The sequence below is a fragment of the Pinus tabuliformis genome, chromosome 2_1 (genome assembly GCF_031772625.1).
Source record: "Pinus tabuliformis cultivar Carrire ecotype Pingquan chromosome 2_1, CPIR1, whole genome shotgun sequence".
Taxonomy (NCBI): Eukaryota; Viridiplantae; Streptophyta; class Pinopsida; order Pinales; family Pinaceae; genus Pinus; species Pinus tabuliformis.
This window is the reverse complement of record NC_142299.1, coordinates 659,167,981-659,185,728: the sequence shown is the minus strand read 5'-3', so window position 1 is coordinate 659,185,728 and position 17,748 is coordinate 659,167,981.

Here is a 17,748-nt window from a genome sequence, read left to right as displayed (position 1 = left end):
TGCTCATGGATAAACTCTTTATGGATAAGCAAACCAAAGCAAATTTATATCTGGAAATGATACTAGCACAACATTAACTAGTAATCAATTTCAGATCATGTGAGGAGAAGTGTGTTTTCTCTGCACTCCCACACAACTATCCACTTGCTGTGTAATTCATATTTTAATAATTTGAATATAGAGTTATATTTTTATTTCGAAATTAAAAAACAATTAAGTTTTTAATAATTTGAATATATAGTTCTATTTATGTTTTTGAAATTAGAAAATATCATAAATAAACGATTTCTCAAGTCAAGCATAGGCATAATAAAGGATAAGATATCATTTGCAGTAGTAATGTGAAGAAGTTGATTGTGCAAGGAAATGTGTTTTCTTCACACTTCTTTACAAGCATTCACCCATGTTGATGCATTAAGGTTTTAATAATTTCAATATATATGTTAAAGCTGGATTGAGTTACAATTCTATTTTTAATAATTTGAATATATAGTTTTATTTATGTTTTCAAAATTAAAAAACAATTACGTTTTTAACAATTTGAATATGTAGTTTTATTCATGTTTTCAAAACTAAAAAACATCATAAAGTCAAGCACATGCATAATAAAAGATAAGATATAGTTTGCAATAGTAGTGGGGAGAAATTGATTGTGTGGAGAAATGTGTTTTCTCTTCACTCCCACATAACCATTCATTAGTTGTGTAATTAAATTTTTAATAATTTGAATATATAGTTTTATTTATGTTTTCAAAATTAAAAAAACATCATAAATGAATGATTTTCTCCACACTCCTACACAATCATTCACTCATGTTGTGAAATTAAGTTTTTAATAATTTGAATATATAGTTTTATTTATGTTTTCTAAATTAAAAAAACATCATAAAGGAACGATGTCAAGCATAGGCATAATAAAGGATAAGTTAAGATGCACTAGAGTGTAAAGTTTATTACTAGTTTTCGATAGGTGGAAATAATAACCATTATGCCGAGACTCTCATTATGATGAGGTTTTGATAGTGAATTAGCTCATTGAATGGAGCTCCACACTCCATAAAATAGCTATTTAACATTATCTCATTGTGTGGAGCTCCTTAACATGTAAAGTTCATTACTAGTTTCCAATGGGTGGAGATGATAACCATTATGCAAAGACCCTCATTATATATGTGTTTTAATTTAATACCTTAATTATGAAATAAGTTATAGGGATAGTTAATAAAAATAATTCATGAAGGAATGCTCCAAATTAATATTTTCAAACTTATAATCTGGAAACACCATAGCTTTATTGAATTTAAAGGTAATTAATTATGATATGAATATTTCATTTGAAGTAGGAGATCAATTGTTTGTTTCTAAGCATCTTTAATCAATATAAGCAACTCGAGACATTGAAATAACCATTTAATGAGTTTGGAATTTCCCTCCACTTACACATTTACTAACATGCCTTTAACAACACAATGAAATTTATGACTATGAACTATTTGTTATAAGTGTGCAAATCTTTTCTTGTGTGAAGCTTTCACTGTGCGGACACACTTTCAATGTGTGGGAAACTTTGCATAAGACATAAACATGATTTAATATATTCTTATAGCTTGTGGATTTAATTAACGAAATAAGTGATGGCATATAAATGGAATAAATTTAAACTTTGTTAATTTAATTATTAAGAATTACATATATGGAATATTCATTAGAAGATAACCATAAAAGAAATTTTCCATTGGAGGTAAAGATGATTAAAGATAAATCAAACAAATATTACATTGATTTTCCATTTTTTTGTCAAAAATGTTGTATAATTTTAAGGGTAATCAAAATAGAAGTGATGCCCAATATTTTAGTCTCATGATTTGACAAATTTTTTAAGATAAAATTGTATAAATATTTTTAACTATTTATTATTCACTTATTAAAAAATGTGCCAAAAATGCTGCATAATTTTAAGGTACTGAAAATAGAAATGACGCTGTCATGGTTTGAATTTTTTTTAAAGATAAAATTGTTTTAATATTTTCAACCATTTATTATTCATTTATTAAAAAATGTGTTGCAAACATTAAGTATGAGTGAAATTTTGAAGTGTTTCTTGAAGTGAGTTATTAATTACCTTATACCAATTTTGAAAACTAATAAAATCATCGATCCATTGTGCTGCAAGAATTTTAATGTGCATTGTTTGGGAGTGTGGAATTTTCACACACATAAGACTCTACACAAAATATGATATGGTGAAACATTTAAATTTCTCTATGCAAAATGTAGAATAGTGGTGATGAATACCAAACTTCCTTTGCAGAATTGTTCAGCGCCCTCCCCACCCCTTTTTCCCACATAAGGGACTTGCAATATTGGGCAAAGTAATATTAGTTTCAGGCATTGTGTGGTTAGCAGTGTGAGGCATAATAAGGTCAGACATAACAGTGTTAGTGTCAAGCACTCATCGATGTAATAACCACTCATAAATTTATTTTACACAAGATATGATATCAGGAAACATTTAAATTTCTCTGTACATAATGTAGAATAGTGAAGATGAATACCAAACTTCCTTCACACAATTGTTCAACACCCTCCCCACCCTCCCCACCCCCTTTTCCCACGTAAGGTGTTGGGTGCAGGAATTGCGCTTGTGAAAACTCCTCAACACTTAATTGTCAACCCGAGGGTTTCGTAAACTTAGAGACGAAGCACAAGCAATGCAAGAAATGGTATGAACTTTTCCGATCTCTAATCCTACTTCTTAAAGGAAATGCTTTGAAAAATCAAACAGAAAACAATCAGAAAGGCGATTGACACCAAAGCAACTCTAGTGCTAGAATGTAAAAGACATTTTGCATGTAAATCAAGTAGTGAAATTCCACACGATGGAAAAAATCTTAAATGCTGAAATGAAATGCTATGTTCATCTTCAGATGGATGGTTAACAGTCTAACAAGTGGGCCCTTGCAGAATTCTATCTTTATTCTAATCTTCCTTCCACACAAACAACCTATCCTTGCACTGTTATAGTCTTCTTGCACTAGTGCAGGTACAATATCTATGTGCAAAAGTATATGTGACCTTCCTTACTGAAGAATTATGTCTTAGTGAAGGTGCTCTAAGCCTAAGGGCTTAGAGCACTCTGTTTCTATGACAAGAGACCAGCTCTTGCACCAAAGCAGAGCTTCCTTCACCTAGTTTCCAAATTACTTTCGAAAAGACTAAAAGATGTGCTGGAAAAGAATTGCAACTATAAATGGAATTCTGAAGTAAATTATCTATGAAAAAGGAAATGCTTCAATTAATTAAACCTTGCAAAGGAAATAAACTCCATGAAATAAAAGCACTTCAAAAGAATCAAACAATAGCCTAAGTGTTTTGCATGTGTTATCTAACTTTAGTAATCCATTCAAAGATACTTATGTTCTTTTCAAGTAAAATATGTTTATGATGATTTTATGGAACTGCTTCCAAATCCTCTTAAAGATGTGCTTTTAATAGCTAAGATAATTACTAAATTAATGATTCATTCACTTGCTTAATAACTGGAAATAATATGCAGAGAAGTGATTCACTATTCGCTGCAAAAGAATGATTAAACCAAAGTGCAAACAACAACATGCACTGGTGCAAGAAAGAGTTCTCTGCATGATCCGATAAAAAATGAGCTAAAACAAAGATTGAGAATAAAATAAATGTAAGAAAGATATCTCATAAACAAAGTAAACACAGCTAACTCTCAAACCACAAATCCGTTTCACACGTTAGCTACAAAAGATATTTTAAATCGGAACTTGAAAGATAAGGATTAAAACTATAACATCACACATTTGCAAATGAAATATCCACACCTTCTTTCTGAATAACGAAAGCGAGAGGGGTAAATGAGCTAGGTTGTCTAGGCCCTAGCCAACCAGCTCATTCCCCTTCTAAGGAATGAAAAAGCTCAGCACTTCAAGAGATACATCAAAGATAAACTAGAAACTGTGTATGCAAATCATGACAATTCTCTTGTATTACTTGATTCAGAAAATATACATGACATAGCAGTCTAGCCCCAGAGCTGAGGCAATAACTAGATTACATAAACAAAATTACAATCGATGGTTCTCTACTTAGTAGCCTCCTCCTACCTATATCTATATTTTATATATCCTTTTGGCTCTAGCTGTTTTAACTAATTGCAAACATTTCTTGTTCAGACCTTTCAGCAGAACAAACTTAGAAACCGAAATTACAAAATTGGCCAGCAGTTATAATACACATGAATCTCGCTTGGCCGTAACCTAACTTTGGAAAATATTCCTTGTTTGTGCACCACCTGTTATCCTGCTTCAGTTCATCAACAACTAAACTCAAAGTTAAGGATCGAGACCCGTCCTCGTGGAAGATTTGGCTTCTCGGAAATTTCGGATAGTCTTCGTGGCGGTGTAGGAATCTACCTGCACTAGTCGTACTCATTCATAATTAATACTAAGTTCCATGGTTACTATAGGAAACTAATATGAGTTACAAGAGATATGTAAATAGGCATGAAATCCATATAAAATGATTAATAAAGTGTTGAAATAAATCTTAATATAAAATATGAGCATGTGCAAGAATGAGTAACTATCTTGTACTAGTGCAGGAATGAAGGGTCTTTTATTGAGATAAAATAGAGGTTGATTTTGATGGAAATGGGGTAGAAAATAAAGTAATTTAGGATACCAACATCCTCCCATCCCTAATTTGTTGTGTGTCGTCACACAATGTTTTACCTTTGCAAAAAACCTTCAAAAATGAATGGCCAACTCCTTAGTCCTGAACTTCAATGTTTATTCTTGTCGTCACTATCTTTGGCTTCTTGTCTTAGACTTTTCGCAACTGCTTAGTCACCTTCTTGAGGCATCTATAGAATTTGGAAGGCCGATACTTCCATACCTTTACTTGCTGCTTCTGCCTCTTTACTTCTGCAAGTAACTCCACCTCGTTTTGTTTCTGTCAACTCTGCTCTTTCATGACTTGGTTCAAAGCCTCCAAGTCATGGACTTGTTGCTCTAGATCTACTATTCTGCTATTGAGGAAAAGAGTGGAGGGTGCTATGCTAAGATATTTGGGTGTGAATGCCTTTTCTGCCACGGACTCGAAACAAGTCCCATCATCATCAAGGTCAAGGTTGTCAAAAGCCTTCTTTATGACATCGCTGAGGGTTTCTATACTTAGGGTTTTCTCATTATTGAGGGTTTTGATGCCCTCACCAATCTCTGTGCCTTGTGCACTCAATTCCCTGGGGCTCTTAACACCTTGTTCTCCCGGCTTCTCAAGGGATTCAACACCCTATCTTTCCAAATCAGTAGGGGTTTCGGTTCCTCACTCTTCTACAACTGCAGGGACTTCAGTACCCTGTCCTTCAAACATCGCAGGGTCTTCAATTCCCTGAACTTAAAAAATTGTAGGGTCTTCAGTACCCTGACCTTCTAAAATCACAGGGTTTTCAATACCTTGACCTTCTAAAATCATAGGGTTTTCATTACCCTGACCCTCGAAATGATTAAGGGTTTCTACGTCTGGATCGCTGAAATTATCAAGACCCTCTACTTGTTGTTCCTATTTGTTCTCTTCTGTTTACACTTCAATAGTATGCAGTGTCGAAGTTGTCTTTCTGCTCTTTAGCCTGCTGACAAACTTTGACAACAGGACGTCATCTTCTGCATTCTCGTCATCTTCCATAATGTGTGCGACTATGTCTGCAAGCACCGAGAGATTATGAACTATGGGGGAACTTTGGGGTGTTTCATTGATTACGACTGGAGAACTCGACTGGTTCGTCCCTTGGGTGACAGTTTTCCTCCTCATCGAGGTACTGGTCTTCCTCTTCTTTGCCACGGGTGGTGTGTTCTGAAAGACCCTCTTCTCTGCTTGCACTGGTGAACTTTTACCTTGCCGCTTGGAAGGAGACAATGTCCCCGCCTTTCTCTTCTTACCTGTACTAGTGCTAGCAGGCTCTTTTGAACCCCTTGCTCGGAATTATTTCAGAAATTCTCCCCACGTTATCCCATTTTCTTCTAACTTTTTCTTGACCAGAATTGTAATAGCCCATGATGGCAGAGCTTGTTTGCAACCTGGATTTCATTGCTACTCTACACGTTTTTCGCCATCTTCTCAAGGCTTATAAGTAAGAAGTGAGGAAAATTAATCAATTTTCCTACCTCGAAATGCAACAACAATCGAAGCTGGTATACAAATGCCAAGGTATAGTGCCCTTCTCCGGTTACAAACTTCTGCAATATAAACAGTAAATCTTGCCACTTCTTGACCATGGCAGTCTATGGAAGTCCCTTTCTCCAATCGACCTTAATTTTCTTATTGATTACAAACCAGTGCCAATGCTTCTTCGCAAGCCGCTCTTTTTTAAACCAGTGCCCCTATAAGTGGCAAGCCTGTGGCTTGTGTGATGAATTCCTCTGTAATTTTGAATTTTAAGGACCTGACCCTGGCCCAACCTTATTTGAACATCCCTGCAAACTCTAATGCCACAGCCATGTCAAACCCATCAAACTTCTGTAGAAATGGTAGGAAACCAGATTCTAACAAAAGTGCAAGACTATTCCTGTACTCGGTGGTTTGTTCAATTTCCTACAAAGACAACAGTTCATTCCTCATAGGCACCATTTTGAACCACACTCCACTTTGCTCTGTTCAAACCCTTGAAAGAATTTCTGAGCAACTCCAATGTTCGCTAAGAGTTTTATGCTAGAGTTTCATCACCCTCTGTCTTTTCAGACCCACTCACTGGCTATGATGGAATGCCCCCACCCCCCCCCCCCCCCCCCCCCCCCCCCCCCCCACATCAGGTATTGATTCGTGTCAGCCCACTATGGGTGAATCATGATGATTGGATGCAATGGCAGTATAGGCAGCAGTGGTGCAACGACTACAATGTTCGGATTGCAGGTAGGCTAATAATGGTTAGGCAGTGCGAAATCATTTCAAGGAGGGTGTGCAGGTTATCAAACAGTAGTACCATTCCACAATTAGCATCATAATTCAATCAGACATACTTCACATTTATTAAAAAGATTAGATTCCAAACCTTACACACCTTGCACTTTAGAGATTTGTTCCTAGATTAGTAAATAATGAAACAAAGAATCAATTATAACATGGAATGAGATAACATATTAACACATGTGTAGGAAAGTACAAGCCCATAAATATCCCTGATAAACCACTCCAGGACTGTGTAAATTGCTTTCACAGTCAACTGTGTTTCTGCACCAAACCTGCTTGCACCAAAGACTTTTACCAAATAGAGAATTTGATAGGACATACTTCTGTAGCTGGACTAATTTTTTTTTTGCCTCATTATACAAGAAAAATTTATTCTCCATCCTTTGGTGTTTCTTGAACATGCCTTCTGGATTGACTGCATCAAATTCTGTAATCAATTAATGAGGAAATAAAGAAGTGGGAAAGGGGTAAAAAAATTTAGAATGGGAAGGAATATTACAGCAGGGATTTCATAAACAATATTACCAAGAGGGATAAATGAAATGGGATGTGGGAAAAAATTCAAGGGAAAAGAGGGATTTTACGAAATTGAGTAAGGGTAATTTCTTAGAAGAAAGAGGAAGGTAATTCATTAGGGAATTTAGAAGAGAAATAGTGGGAAATTTTGAAATGGGAAATAAAAGAAAGACAATCATTTTACCTTGAAATTTTCCTGCATTGGTTCAGGAAAAATAACTGCAGCAGGAAGTAAGCGTTTACTTGGATAAAAATGTCCATGCTAGTTACCCCAAACTTGGGTAAGTGCTCGGTTTTGTGAACCTGCTTCTTCTTGGTGGCAACCAGCATATCTAAAAATCAAGTAACATTCCCTTTTTATTTGAATTTCGATATTCCTACCAGCATGCTGGTTTTTAGTTCGATCCTTCTGCAATCATGTCAGCCAACTGATTTTTGTTGGGTTGTGTTATATTCTTTCCACAACTATCCCACGTAGTTAACCGGGGGGTTAGAGGGGGGGAAGAGCCCCCCTTCGTTGCATCGATTGTGTAGCGGGGGGGGGGGGGTCACAGGGGGTTTGAGGTGTACCCATAACCCCACTTTATGGGGTTCGGAGCAATGCCCCAGAAAATTTTGGTTTTGGACCCTATGTTAGGTTGGGTGGACCCACCTATGGTTTTGTGCATGATTTTCGTACATTTTTTTTGGACGCGATGGTTTTTCGGTCCATGGTGTTGGATGTGATGGTTTTCGGTCCATGGTATTGGATGCTTCGACATGTATAAATATGTATTATAACATTGAAAGGAACATAATGAAAAATCAAGCTGGTAGTCCCGGTTTTGGTATCTAGGGGAAAATCTCTATGTATATGTGTTTTATGTGTTATGCTCTCGCATTTTTTATTTTCCATGTTTTAGAATTCGTATGGAGGTAATTTTTGTATGGGGTTAAAACCTACATTTGGTATCAGAGTTGTTTTGGCTTCAATGGGACGTCTTTGTTGCTAAGGGGTTTCACTCGGGCCTGTGGTAGACCCTGTTTAGTGGGAGATCTACGAGATTGATTCTGGTGGTGAAAGAAGAGGGCGAGCAGTGGAAAGATAGAGATTGAGAAATTTAATGGTCAGAGTTTTGAGTTGTGGAAACTCAATATGGAGGATATTTTGGTGGATAAAGATCAGTGGATCGCGGTAGATTCGGGTACTAAACCAACGGGAGTGTTCGATGAAGAATGGAAGAATTTGGATTGGAAGGCAAAGAGCACAATACTATTGTGTGTCTCAGATTTAGTATTGCTGAATGTATCAGGGGAAGCTATGGCGAAAGCTTTGTGGGACAGGTTAGGGACTTTGTACCAATCTAAGTCTCTAGTGAATAAATTGTTCCTACGGAAAAAGCTGTATAAGCTGAGGATGAAAGATGGAGACTCAGTGACAGAGCATCTGAATGCATTTAATACTGTTATAAGTCAGCTAGCATTTGTTGATATTAAAATTTCAGATGAAGATAAGTGCATCAGTTTGTTGTGTTCTCTACTAGATTCGTGGGATATTCTGGCTATTGCAATACGTAGCAATGCAACTGCATTACAGTTTGATGAAATAGAATCATCCTTGCTGACGGAGGAGATGAGATGGAAAAATATGGAGAGCCAGAATGGTGATGCCTTGTCTGTACGAGGACGGTCCTAGAACAAAAACAAAAATAAGTCATCGAGTGGGAGATCTAAATCTATTAGGAATTTAGGAGCTAAAAGAGTTTCTATTATGGGAGACTCTGAATTAATTGTGAAACAAATAGATGTTGTATATATGACTAAAGACCCTAGATTAAGTTTCTATAGAGATACTATTGTAGAAATATTAAATACTTTCTTAGAAACCAAGCTTGCAGTCATCCCTAGGAAACATAACATGCAAGCCCATAGTTTAGCAATGTTTTCTAGCACTTGTAAATTACCCTTCCAACCTAACTATTAGTACACTATTGAAGTTAGGCACAGACCTGCAATTCCTGATAATTTGAAGAACTGGAAAATATTCACTAATGATAAACAGATAAATAAATTTTTACTTTCAGAAGAAGAATTTGTAAATAATAACATAGATACTGATACATCCATAGATCTTAACACTAAGGATAAAATAGAAATAAATAAGATAGAAGATGATAAAATAGATAGACTTAACCCAACTAGATTTACCAAATCAGATGTAGATAACTTAGAGCTAATGGAAATTGATGAAATGATCAACGAAGAAACTGAAGTAATCAATCTTAAGGATAACTTCTTACCAAAGGGATTAACCCATCTGGAAGATTTATTTGATTCAAATGATGTTCCTAAGAAACCTAAGATGGAACCATTAAGATCTGACATTGAGGAATGCAACATAGGCACTGATGAAAGTCCAAAATTGATCAAACTTTCAAAATCATTACCTCCAACTGAAAAAGCCAAATACATTGAGTTGTTGAAAGAATTTAGGGATATTTTTTCTTGGAGTTACGAGGACCTCAAATCCTATGACACCAATATCATCCAGCACACTATTCCTATAAAATAAAATCAAAATCCTTTCAAATAGAAACTAAGAAGGATCAACCCTGTCTTACTACCTGCTATAGAGAAAGAAATTCAAAGAATGTATGATGCTAAAATAATTGCACCAATCAGATTCTCTGATTGGGTATCAAACTTAGTGCCAATAAGAAATAAAATAGGTGAGATCAGGCTCTGTGTGGATCTCAAAAACCTTAATAAAGTATCGCTGAAAGACAATTACCCTCTCCCCAAGATGGATCACATTTTGCAGAGAGTAGTTGGATCAACCAGAATCTCATTGTTGGATGGGTTTTCTGGTTATAATCAAATCTTAGTTCATCCTGATGACCAGCCCAAGACTGCCTTTACTACTCCTTGGGGCACATTCATGTATGTGAAAATGCCTTTTGGACTAATGAATGCAGGAGAAACTTTCCAGAGGGCTATGGACATAGCCTTTGCTAAAGAAATTCATGATTTCCATGTGATATATCTAGATGACATTACTGTGTTCTCAAAGTCTGATAATCAACATTTAAATCATCTGAGGCAAGTCTTTATCAAATGCAGGAAGTTTGGAATCTCCTTGAACCCCAAAAAGTCCTTGTTTGGGTTAGAGGAAGGAAAGTTATTAGGCCATATAATCTCGAAAGATGGTATTAGAATAGACCCAGCAAGAATAGAAGCCATCTTACAAATAAGACACCCCAGGAACATTAGAGAATTACAAGCTTTCTTAGAAAAAATAAATTTTCTTAGAAGATTTATTTCTAATTTGGCTGAATTAATTAGATCACTTAACAATATGCTGAAAAAAGATTCGACCATAAAATGGACCATTGAGGCTAAGAAATCCTTTGAAGATATTAAACTAGCCTTAACTAAAACACTAGTACTAATCAGTCCCAAGTTTGATAGAGATTTCATTTTATTTTCCTTTGCTTCAGAGCACACAATAGCTGCAGTCCTATTACAGAAAAATGACCAGGGCTATGAACAACCCATTGCTTTCTTTAGCAAAGCCCTGAGAGATGCCCCCTTGAAATACAATATAATGGAGAAACAGGCCTTGGATTTGGTCAAAGCCATTAAATATTTTAGGGTATACATCCTATATTCTCACATAATAGCCTATGTTCCTAATTCAATAGTAAAAGACATCCTAACTCAGGATGGTCCAGATGGAAAGAGAGGAAAGTGGATTGCTACTATCTTAGAGTATGACATAGAAATTAAACCAACAAAGTTAATCAAGGGCCAAGGTTTAGCCAAGCTCATGGCCGAATCAAACTATCAAGCCTTGGATATTAACTTTATTGCAACAATAGATAATGAAGAGCAGATGGCGACTCCACTAATCAACCAGGCCTTTCTTGAATCACCATGTTATGCTGATATTTGTTATATTTTACTTAATTTACAAGCTCCTCCTGAATTATCTAGGACTAAAAGTAGATTTTTAAAGATGAAATCCTCTAGATTTTGTATATTAGATAATGTTTTGTTTTGGAGAGATCATGAAGGCATTCTTCTCAATTTCTTATTAAAAGAAGAAGCTGACAAAGTTTTACAAGAGTTTCATGCAGGTGATTGTGGAGGACACCTTTACTGGAAGGCTACAACAGATAAAATCCTGAGGGTTGGTTTCTACTGGCCTACCTTGTTTGCTGATGTCAAGAAATATGTGACCTCCTGTCACAAGTGTCAAATCTTTGAGGGAAAGAAAAATCTCTTACCATTACCCCTCAAGCCAATCTCTGCTAAAATACCTTTTCAACAATGGGGTCTAGACTTCATTGGTGAAATTCACCCACCCTCCTCTGCCCAACACAAATGGATCCTTACTACCACTGACTACTTTAAAAAATGGATAGAGGCCATACCTTCAAGGCAAGCCACAGATACTGTTATCATTTCCTTCCTTGAAACCAATATTCTATCTAGATTTGGATGTCCAACGAAGCTCATTATTGATAATGCAACAGCCTTTAAATCCAAAAGAATGGTAGAATTTTGCAATAAATACCATATCACCCTTGGCCATTCCACAACATATTACCCTCAAGGTAATGGATTGGCTGAATCCTCAAACAAAAGCCTAGTAAATATCATCAAAAAGTTACTAGAGGACAATAAGAAAACTTGGAATAGAAAGCTAGTCAATGCCTTATGGGCAGACAGATTGACTACTAAGAAATCAATTGGTACTTCTCCCTATCAACTAGTTTATGGAATGGAAGTTGTCTTTCCATCCTCTTTGGGAGTGCTAGTGATGAAGATACTTCAAGAAATACAGGTTGAACCAAATAGTATCCAAAGAAGAATCAACCAAACTATACATCTACAACAAACAAGAGAAGAGGTTTATGTCAAATCTCAAGTTGTGCAAGAAAAGTTAAAGAAGATTTTTGATAAGAGAACCAAGGTTGATGATTTCTACATTGGTGACAAAGTGCTAAAGTGGGACTCAAGGAGGGAAGATAAAGGAAAGCATGGGAAATTTGATTTCCTATGGAAAGGCCCATATGTCATTTATGCTTTCAGAGGTAATAATTCTTTCTTCCTGAGAGAACTTGATGGTACAGAAGCAGAGGGTGGGCCAGTAAATGGTCGAATGTTAAAACATTACTTTGAACCTAGTTACTAATTTTTCATTCCCCATTTGTACATATTCTATTTTCAAAAGTTTAGTTTGGATTGGATGGTGATTTTTGAAGTTGAAGCCCGAAGAGAAGGCCCTAAGCTTTGAAAGATTCACTGTCATAAGTATCAATAATGCAGAAGCATAGAGGAACATTTTGCAAGGTAACATCAACAACAGTTCAAAGGCTACTGATCTATAAAGTTCTTGACATTTCACAAGGAAATGCCATCCCCAAGTGGAGCCACTGTTAGGTTCCTATACCAATAGGAGTCATAATTTTGAATGACTAAGGTTAAGCCTTGTAATATTGTACATACCTTTGCTTTCTACAAATGTTTTCCATATTACAAAAAATAAAAAATGTAAAGAGGGTATGTCCTAAAAGATAAATCAAAGGACAAAAATAATAAGAAAAAGGTCAAAAAAATGAAAATATATGAACCCAAAAAGACAAAAAGAGACCATGAAAGTGAGCAAGTCAAAATGCCACTACTATTTACTTTTATGCATAATAAAAGATTGTGTGCAACTTGTTACTCATGCCACAATCCATGATAGTCAAAATGTTTAAACTTGGCTATTTCATGTTTTAAATTTTATGTTTATAGTTAGAGAATAAAATCTAACCAAACAGTGTAACCTTGGCATATTATTAGATAGGTACAGGGAATAAAAGGAGCTCATTAGTTTAATCTGAACCCTTGGGTGATATAAGGTTAGAATTAGACAGTTTACTTTGTAAAGAAAAGAAAAAGATTGATAAGGGTTTGCTAGTCTAAATGCACCCTAATAAAGTGAAGAAAAAATGGTAGGATGAGTAAGTGGGTAAGTAGTAAAAAGGTTCTAGAAATATCATGTGATTACATAAAAGCACTTATGTCATTGTTTTAAATGCATCTTTACAATATGCACAAGAAGTAAACAAAGCAAAGACAAAGGTTCACAATATGATTTATTTAACATCCCCTCATTCATTTCACCCCTTAACTTCACTAATTTCCCATAAATAAGTTCCAGTACTTAAACCCTACAAGTTAAAAGGGCTCAGAGCATTTCTCTGACTTTTGGAGGGACCGGACCCTTAGCTTAATGACTTAGGGAAACAAGTACTAGAACCCCCTTCATAAAAACACATTCCCCCTTCATAAAATTCCAATTTCCCTCATCAACCTAAGAAAATCCCTTTTTCCTAAGGTTTAAACAACATTTTCCTAGGAGAAGTGACTCACCCCCCATGTAAATCCTATTTCACCAAAAAACCCAGCAAAAGTTCGTATCCTAACTATAAATCTAAATGCATAATCGCATACACTTAACCCCCTTTTTTCTAAAGAAAATCCACTCTGCCATCATTTTCATATTAATTGAATAACTCTATTATATAACCCCCACTAACCCTTTTCCCATTATATAATTAAAACCCTATATAGAATATCCCAACCCCTTAGTTTATATAAAACTAATATAAACTACCCATTATCCCGATATATATCACTTAATTTACCTAACCCTGGTAAAATTTAAGTTAATCCTGCTTTGCCTTCCGACTCCCTAGTCCCTCATAAAGCCCGACCTAATTACTTAACTCTGGATTAGTCCCTAAACTAATCCTGAACCACCATAACTAAATCCCTGGGGCCCACATCAATGCTGTCATTTCCCCCCGCACAACTTCGCCTCCCGATTACCGTTTTTCATCCCTCCCCCACATCCAATGACGCACAACCATATCGATCGCACCTGATGGTTGAATAATAACCACCTGATAAAGTGGTTTTCCTCCTAGCTCCTGATGCTACGTGTCAGATGATGTATGGCATCAGGTGACCCCTCCCGAATACTGGCTGCACCATAAAAGCGGTGCGATGGCCCTCCAAAACCACTTCCACCACTCAATCGAAAAACCGTTCACTATTCATCCGAAGGTGAAACTCGCCAAAATTAATTATTTTCTCTATAAAAGGTCGCGAAGCCCTCTTTCACCCTTTTTTCCACACATTCTATTTGTAAGGTATGTAAACTATTGCTACCACTGTAAACATCGAAATTACCCACATACTTCCAATTCTGCTCTAGAAGACGCTGCAGATAGCCAACCAACCTTCTTAGACCGTACCAGGACTACGCCAACCGTTGCAGCTACTGTGAACTAGCAATTTCAGAGCCAAATCGCCTAATTCCAGGTATTTCACCACGAAATACCTCTTACCCCTGAAAAGTTTCAAAACCTATGGCCTGTGCAGTATTTTAAATTAAGAAATTAAGTAAAAATACTATCGATTAAAGAAATTGCTTGCCTAAACCCTCTGAAAAATCCCAAAACCTTGGATAAAACCCCCCCAAAGCATAATTCAAATCCACAAGAACTGAATTATGGCTGCCCCTATTGCCATGGATGTTAGACCCATTACTACTCCACACCTAGACCTGGACCATCTTCCCCTGGCTTACAGGGATTTCAAAATCAAAGACACAACTGCAATAGAGCTCTTGCTTAAAATTCATTGTTTAAGCAAAGACAGAAACCTGAACCATACAGATGATATTGGCCTCTGGGAATCCAATTTAAGCAGATACCAGTTCCCCCAAGTTCATATATTTCTAGAAATTGTTCATATGTGATATGCATGCTACGTCCCCAGCCATAGGGCCATAATGTCACATGACCAGAAGGTCCTATTCTCTATCACATCCGAGTCCATTAATGAAATGTTGTAGTTCCAACTAGGGCCAAACCTAAGCCGACTCTCAATTAGAGACTTCTTGGACTAGTATCCCAAGCTAAGCCCATCAAGATTGGCCTAGTTGTTCCAAACCTTCATTAGAGAGGATAAAACATCCCCAAGGATCCCCCTCCATACGTAGCCACTATTTTCTCTAAATGGATCCAGAACATTGTAACCATGATATCTTGTGTTTTGGGTTACTCTACTAGTGAATAAGTTGATGAGCTTATTCTTGCTTTCATGTCCATCTATACTCCAGGGCAACCTCCTGCAATCATATATGACTTTGCCAGTTTTATAGCTGATAGAATGAAAGATCAGTTCACAAGAATGGGCAATGATAGGGTATTCAAATACTCTTCTGTGTTGTACCATCTATTTTTGTACTATCAATCAGATAAGTTTCCTTTTACTCTCCAACTCGACACCAGGGACCAGCCCAGATCTGTCATTTTTTGGACCCCACTTTTCCATGAGTACAAATCCCCATATACATACTCTGACTTTATAGATTCTTTGTGTATCCAATCATGACTATGCTCACTAGAAATCCTCCACCTAGTATAAGCCCAGAGATAAAAAGAGTCCTCCAACTTTCCAAGCAAACAAAAGTGGGTGATTGGTACCTTTACCAAAACCACACAGAAATCAGAATATATGGTTGTCTGCTTGCACCATATAAGTTGCCAAGATACCTCCCCATGAGGTTGTTTGCCTTAGAATATTACAGACAGATTATCAATGTAGATGAGGTCAACTTCGTCAATGCCAAGAAGAAGGCCAATTTCAAAATCAAAGGATAGTTAGGTCCCTTCATCTGCAATTATAGAGGGTCAGGGAAAGAGGCAAACCTAATCTTGCAAAGAATGAAATTCCAAAGGAGTTTTGTGTGGAGATATGACCCTTTAGAATTCATTACCAAGAAAAGGAAAAAGGTCAAGCTAGGACCTTTTATTCACCACCCCATACTAGAAATAGAGGCATATGCCAATGAAATAGAATGGGTGGAAAATACCTTAGTAGATAGTGACATCACTAGGGTAGATGTAGAAAATGCTCTAATTGATTTGGAAAGGTAGCTTGATGAGAGCTCTTTTTTGCACGTACCAGAAAAGCAAGGAAGAGCCATGAGCACCCCTCCAATCACATACACTCCTCTGAATGAGGAGAAAAATAAAAAAAGAAATAGAGAGAGAACTTCCACTTCAGGAATGGAAACCTACAATTTGCAGTCGGAGACAAGTCACAACAAGAGGCAAAGGCTTAATCCGGCCTCTGAACAGGAATACAAAGAAGGGTCAGCACAGGTGACCAACACAGAGGTAGACAGAAGCAGGCCCACAACTCCATCTGAAGACATACAAGAGCCTTCCACATCACAGACTCAGATGTTGGAAAGGCAGTTTAGTGTGGAAGTGTCTTCCTTCAGTAGGCCTGCTGACAAAGACCAGGACATAAAAGACAGATATAAGGAAATTAAAATAAGGAATGAGAAGCTTAAAGCCCAAACATATGCTCAATACCTAAAGCTCACTCCCACAAATCAAACGAGGCTAATGTCAGCCTTTGACATCAAGGAGGGAAAGCTGCAGATGTCCTTTATCAAACCTACAACAGAGCAGCCCAAAACAACATCAGATTTCAAGAGGGTTGACTTTGAAGTGTTGGAAAGGGATATTCATCCCATAGACCAGATAGAACTGCATAAACATGCTGGAGAGATGATATACTCCACCCTCACAGGTAAAGCCATAGCTGCCCATCAGCTACAAAATTCATTGAACAACATCTCAGCATAGTTTCAATTGGAGAAGGCCTCCTCACAGGCCAAGGATACAAGGATTAAGTCATTAGAAGACTTGATTATTGAGTTGGGACATGATCCCAAAGATATAAAAGCTACTGAGCAGCTGATAAAGAAGAAGAACGATGATATTGTTGCACTGAAGAAGCAATTGAAGATACCACAACTGCAACATCCTCAAACACTTGAAGTCATAGAGAACCAAACCAAACATGAAGAGTTGATGGACTTGGTCCTAAAACTCAATAATCAACTCAGGGAGATAGAGAAAGAATTGGATAACTTGATCCAATTGAAACAAACTGACATTGCATCAACTTCTACAAATGTCATCCCTATTGTATCTATAGTAGTCTCTTCTACAGTGGCAACTTCACTTGCATCAACAACTCCACCTGTCACAGCATTTCCAGTTACAACAGAGTCTACAACAGCAATAGGTGCATCATGAGAAAATGCAGCAGAATTAGTTAGAGCCATGGAAGAGATGTCAATTCATGCTACAGAAATGAATAAACTGAAGGAAAAGGTGGCAAGTTTAG